This window comes from Saimiri boliviensis, chromosome 3 (assembly GCF_048565385.1).
Source record: "Saimiri boliviensis isolate mSaiBol1 chromosome 3, mSaiBol1.pri, whole genome shotgun sequence".
NCBI classification, from domain to species: domain Eukaryota; kingdom Metazoa; phylum Chordata; class Mammalia; order Primates; family Cebidae; genus Saimiri; species Saimiri boliviensis.
Window position 1 is genome coordinate 71,892,230 of NC_133451.1, and position 6,745 is coordinate 71,898,974.

The following is a 6,745-nucleotide window of genomic DNA, read 5'->3' on the forward strand; positions in this document are numbered from 1 at the left end:
CAAAAGTAAGCAGCAAAATGTGAAAACGAAATTCCACTTTCTAATCATTGCCTCTGAGCCCTGTCCTCTTTCTGTCCCCACCCAACACCCGTCATGAGTTGGTAATAAGGGTCTCCCTCCTAGATTTTCATGCTTGTAGGAGAAGTCATTAGCTCAGAGAATCCCTGAGATGCATGGGGACAGGACTAGCCTTCTCTCCTTTCTCCACGTTACTCCATCTGGCCTTGCAGTGAGCCCTCTCTATGAGTAAAATTGTTGATGGGACAATCCACTCAATTACAGCATTTTATGTTACATTATTATTTCATGAAATAAAATGTTCAGCTCTTGATTACCAGTCTCCCAATTTTCCACCAAGGATGTGATGAATATTTAGGTTCTGTGAAGGTTTTCTATTTATACATTTATCCAATAAGTGTCAAGACAGAAAGAATGCTAAGTCCCAGGAAGAGAAAGAAGAGCCTCATAGAATAAGGGGTTTAATTTCATGAAATGATTTGCATCAAATTCACTGGCTTCTTTTTGACCTCCAAACTCATTATCTTTCTAACTCAAGGCTCAAGATGATCCTGCACTTTTATGATTCTTTCAGACAGTCGATCGTAACAAGTTATGCTACCTTGGTTAATTGGTTTCACTAATATTCCACCCAGAAAAGCACACCTGCTTTTTCCTCTGACCACAGCAGCCCTAGCAACAGCCTGCCTTGTCCAAGGGCATAGAGCCAAATTGTTGCTGTCACTGCTGCCACCTTTTGCTCCCTGACACCATCTAACAGAGCCTTGTGTCCCTCCCATATTTCATGCCTTCCATCCCTGGGCTCCTCCTCTCTTGCCACTGAGGAGTTCAGTAGGTGCCCACATTAGACACACTTCCTCACTGGCCAGACAGCAGGTGGGAAGAACCACAAATTCTCTTCAGCTGCTGTCTTGAGATGCAGGGACAGCTGGAGAGATCAAGTCACAGTCTCAAAATGCAGTGGTCATGTCTTGTTCATCTTTGCATCCTAACACCTAGGAGCTCCGCAAATATTTGTGGAAAGAAGGAAAAGAGGGAGACAAGAAAACTGATGTGATTTGCCTAAGACACCTAGTTTAGTAGAGAACTATGTACAAATCCTGGCTCCCAAAGTCCTATATCCGTGCTCACTCAACTCTAGCACCCTAGGTTTACATTGGCCTCCTGAAAGAAAGATGAGATAAATAACAAGGGAAGGGAGAGAGGATACAGAAGAGAACACTCAGTAAAGAAAATTTGGGGTTGAATTTGCAGGTGGCATAACCACAAGGCAAGAAGAGCTGATGTTTTCCTGGATCTGAGGTGGTCTACTCCAAGGCAGATATATTGTGGTTATGGATAAATGGTGCTATTGATCAAATTCTCACATCTGGAAAAGGCCTAGAAAAATGCTTGATTCCAGGCATAGTGTAAGTAGCAAAATGCATATTTTCAAAATGTAAATATAGCCAATTACCACTATCCCACCTCTAATCGTCAAGCTTTTCTATACTTCATTTAAAAAATAAATATCTTTTCCTACCTAACCCAGCAAGATAAATGTGTCCTAAGAATTTGCTATTATTATTGCTGTTACCTTAAACATCTTTAGTGAACCAAGCATAGTAGATATTAATCTGATTTAATTAGAATGGGTCAAATTATACTTAGAATCCCCAATGAAAATTTTAGTAAGAAATTTTTTCAGGGCTGGCTCACTCCTGTAATCCCAGCACTTTGGGAGGCTGCGGTGGGCAGATCACGAGATCAGGAGTTCAAGACCAGTCTGACCAATATGGTGAAACCCCGTCTCTACTAAAAAGACAAAAATTTGCTGGGCATGGTAGTGCATGCCTGTAATCCCAGCTACTCCGGAGCCTGAGGCAGGAGAATCACTTGAATGTGGGAGGCAGAGGTTGTAGTGAGCCGAAATCACACCACTGCACTCCAGCCGAGGCAACAGACCAAGACTTCATCTCAAAAAAATAAAAAGAAATTTCTTTTCAGAATATGATATTGATGTATATTTATTTTTTCATGAGGTGTGGACTGAGGCAGAGGAAGGAAGAAAAAGTAAGCAAAAGGTAATTTTTTTTTTTTTTGCATTGCCATGCTGTTAACAAGACGAAAGACCAGAAACATAGAAATAGAATAATCAAAAAGTGACGACAATGTAATATTTAGGCATGCTGTCACAGAGTCCAACAAAATGGTTTTGAAAATTATCTTTAATTCTTTTACTTAGTGGGGAAAAATTAATCCAGAAAACTATAAAAAGATAAATATTTTCTATTATCCTATTGTTTGAAAATAACTACAGTTAATGTTTTACTGAGTAGCCTATTCTACTGTTACAAAATAGGTGCATTCCTAAGAAATCTCAACTTATCAAAAGAATGTAAAGAGACAGGTAACACTGGCTGACATTGTAAAAGGATAGCTGGGGAATAGGGATGGAACAAAAATTTCTCATTGCAGAAATACTTGCATGTGCCTTTTAGATTTTGTCCTTTACAAGTATATTTTCTATTAAAAGTAAGCCAAATTGAAATTGAAAACTAAGATTTTTTTTTAAATGTTTTAATGGGAACAGAAATGTTAAAACTCACGGTAGGACAGAATTTTAAAAATAGTAATTTTAACACCAAATTTGTTTTCGTAACTACAAATGTATTTGGTTATTGCTAGCTTTAATTTTTAAAAGGTAGATCAAAACCTGCTCAAGGAAACACAAACTTCCTTGCACTTTCTTCCACGCATTCAGCACCCTCTGACGCCCCATCACTATCGCTGTGCATGTCCGCCTGCAGTACAGTCCATTACAACCAGGGGAAGCAGCAGCTTTTTGTCGTTCTGATGTGACCAATTCTCACTCACTTTATGTAGGAGAAATTAATGCCTGTATAATTTTCCAAATGCTTTCTCCAGGCATGTGTACATATACTTTATATAGAAGTTATCTTTTTAAATCTATTTTTACTAAAAAAAAGAATCACAATAAACATACTACTTTAGAAGGTTTTTTTTTTTTTTTTTCACCCAACAAAGCATTTTGAAACTCTTCCATGATAACAAATGTGGATCTAATTATTTTTATTTTTTTTTTTTTTTGAGACAAAGTTTTGCTCTTTTGCACAGGCTGGAGTGAAGTGGCACGATCCCGGCTTACTGCAACCTCTGCCTCTGGGTTCAAGCGATTCTTCTGCCTCAGCCTGTCAAGTAGCTGGGATTACAGGCACACACCACCACACCAGGCTAATTTTTGTATTTTTAGTAGAGACAGGGTTTCGCCATGTTGGCCAGGCTGACCTTGAACTCCTAACCTCAGGTGATCCACCCGCCTCGGCCTCTCATACTACTAGGATTACAGGTGTGATCTAATTATCATTTTAACTTATCAAATTTCAAATTTCCCCTTATGTATAATAAAAGTTTAACTAATCCCTGATGAATGAGATGTATCTTTCAAAAAAGAAATGAATTTGCTTTTCTTCTTTAATACTGCTAGTATTTTCAGTATCTTTATGATGTTACTATACAAACCATTAAAATTAGTGCTGGGTGCGGTGGCTCAAGCCTGTAATCCCAGCACTTTGGGAGGCCGAGGCAGGTGGATCACGAGGTCAAGAGATCAAGACCATCCTGGTCAACATGGTGAAACCCCGTCTCTACTAAAAATACAAAAATTAGCTGGGCATGGTGGTGAGTGCCTGTAGTCCCAGCTACTCAGGAGGCTGAGGCAGGAGAATTGCTTGAACCCAGGAGGCGGAGGTGCAGTGAGCCAGGATCGTGCCATTGCACTCCAGCCTGGGTAACAAGAGTGAAACTCCATCTCAAAAAATAAATAAATAAAATTTAAAAAAATAAAATAAAATTAGTGTGATTCCATTATCATTTAAAGCCAGATACTAAGGCCAATGGAGGCCAATATTCCTGTAGGCCACAGCAACCCTGGGAAATCTCGCCTTTACTGAAACTACAACAAATCCAGAAATAATTTCAGTCCCCCAAAGGTTTCAGGTGCCCCCAATGAAGGCAGGAGTTGTGCGTTACTCAGCATTCTCAGATCTATTCTAAGGCAAATTATTTTCTTAGATTGGGATTCAATTCCACACAATTCAAGGATTTTTATTTAATAAGTACAAGGCATTGGCTCAAGGAGAAGGATGCAAGCTAAACTGGATCACAAATTATCCTGGACACTTATAACCTCATAGGAAGACGTATTTACATAAATAAGTATGATACAAAGAAAATTTGTAAGACAAAATAAATGAAAGTATTCTAAGAAACACAGAGGAGAGATAGATTACATTAGGCTGAGTGAGGTGGCTTTTGAGTTGCTGCTAGAAGAGTCCGTAGGATTGTGATCAGAAGAGAAAGGAAGGGCTGAGTGCAGCAACAAGAGTCTGGGCTATTAATACAGGTTTGAGTCAGGCTGACCAGAGCTATAAAGCCCTTCTCCTGTTCTCACTGTGTGTTCTTTTCAGTTCCGTCTTCCTGAGGCTGCAGTGTTTCTGGGCATGCCCAGGGGATCTTCAGACTTTACAAACCGGTTGTGCAGAGCCAGGCATTTCAATAAGAAACAAAATGCTGAGTAACAACATGAAGTCAGAGTGTTGCTTGCCAAGACCTGGGAGGCCTGGGTGGTTTCCCAATCTTAAAGAAGCAGAAGGATATTAAAGTGAGCCTCCCGAAGGAAAACGTGGATCTACTTACCAACACAGAAAATGATACATAAGGATTCGATTTAGGTAGGTGCACCACCTGTGATGACTTGGTCACTTCCAGATCTCATGGACTAACTGTAGGTCTCAACTATTTTGACTGTTTTCCAGAGCAGACTAACACATAACTAACAGCTTACCTTTGTGAAGAGTATTTTATGCACTGTAGAACAGATAATTTTCAGTCCTGGGCCAAAGCAGGGAAAGTTTGGAGAGATTTAAATCGGAAATGACTCTGCTACAAAGAATTCAAGACCACGAGTGAAGTAAGTAAACAATCCAGGCACAGTTGATGAGTTCTAGATATCTTGGAAAAAACAGCACTTGTTGCCCGCTCAGATGGGTGAAATCCCAGTCTGATAAAGGGCTCCAGGGCTGCAAGGAGACCACTCCTACATCCATCACACCAGTGTCACAGGCTTACCACCTGCTCAGCTCTTACTTAGCATCCTAAGGCCTTTTGCCCCATCACTCACATTTGACCACTTAGTCTTAGGAATGAGGCATCAAATATTGGGGAGATCTCATAGAGCCTACAACTAAAATAAGCAGAGGAATTAGAAGCTGGACAGAGTGACCCAAGGAGGACTGGGGATAACTTGAGTTCCTTTTTTTAATTTTTGCTGAAAATTCTTCATCACAATTAAAAAAATACGATTATAAGAAAAATATCTGCTTCTGACTGAAAATTTGGAAAACCTAGAAATATATAACGTAGAAAAAACCCAAGTCCTCCACTGACAAGTAATTATTAGGAATATTTCTTTTTATTCTGTGTTCTCTGCAAATATGAAAGTATAAAATTGGAAACATAGTGTATATACAGTTTTATATTAATTTTTTACATAGTCACTTTAATAACAATACATACACTATGTTATCACTATAGAATATAAATTCAGGTTAAACAAGAGAATTTCACAATTGCAATAAAGCGTTCTAATTAGCTGGGTGTGGTGGTGTATATCTGTAGTCCCAGCTACTCAGCAGGCTGACATGGGAGGATTGCTTGAGTCTAGGAGATCAAAGCTTCAGTGAGCTGTGATTGTGCCATTGCACTCCAGAGTCTGGGTGACAGAGCAAGACTCTATCTAAAAAAAAAAAAAAAAAAATTACAAATAAAGCATTCTGTCGTATATCAAAGTTTCTGCATAGTAGCTAGCCAAACCAGCTTGTTCATTAGTCACTTTCATTATAGGTAATGTGTTTAGTTTCATGTTTATGACTCTTCTGGAGAAAATTTAAAAAGTGTTCTTCACTTACCTTAGCAGGAATGCTTAAAATACATATTTCTATTTTAAGATGACATTTAAAAATTATTATAACAGCAGTTAAAATATAATTCTGCAATTATAAAAGAGCTAAACTGGAGTCCATAATTAAGTTATCCTCATGTTTGCTATTGTGATTCTGAAATAAATACTATTACTATGCAGCTCTATTGTAAGCTTGCTAAATTTGGTTTAGACACACATATACACTTGAAAGTTGTGGGAGGCATTATAAGTTATTAATATGTTCCATGCACGTTTTAGAAAGAGTTCTAAAAGACCCAGCCAGTCCACAAGACAGATGGAAGAAAAGTTAAATTAATTGGAGCAGATAGGATTCCTATATAACATTCAAAGTATGTGAAATTCTACAGCAAACTGGGTGTACTTCAGGATCAGCTGGCTATCTTCTTTATAACTAATGTTTCCTTCCTTCCTTCCTTCTTCTTTCTTTCTTCTTCCTTCCTTCCTTTCTTTCCCCTCCCTTCTCCCTCCTTCCTATCTTTATTTCTTTCCTTTCTCTCTTTCCCTTTGCTTCCTTTCTTCCTTCCTCCCTTCCCCTTCCCCCTCCCTTATTACTCCCTCCCTCCCTTCTTTCTTTCCTTCTTTCCTCCGTTTGTTCCCTTTCCTTCCTTCTTCCATCCTTCCTCCCTCCCTCCCCCCTTCCTCCTCCTTCCCCCTCCTCCCCCCTCCTCCCCTCCTCCCCTCCTTCCCTTCTCCTCTCCCTCCCTCCCTCCTTTCTTTCTTTCT

The 6,745-nt window shown here is 39.2% G+C and overlaps 1 long non-coding RNA gene across 3 annotated transcripts in view; it reads left to right on the plus strand.

Moving 5' to 3' along the window:
* The first annotated feature begins 4,661 nt into the window (after positions 1-4,661).
* The window catches only part of LOC141584012 (uncharacterized), a 39,267-nt gene continuing 37,183 nt past the window's right edge, over positions 4,662-6,745 (plus strand). For 2 of the 3 annotated variants that reach the window (XR_012516868.1, XR_012516866.1), the window contains exon 1: positions 4,902-4,990. This is a non-coding gene — a long non-coding RNA (uncharacterized LOC141584012). Of the gene's footprint in view, positions 4,752-4,901; positions 4,991-6,745 lie in introns of those variants that run through there. The other variant, XR_012516867.1, reaches the window with a different exon arrangement.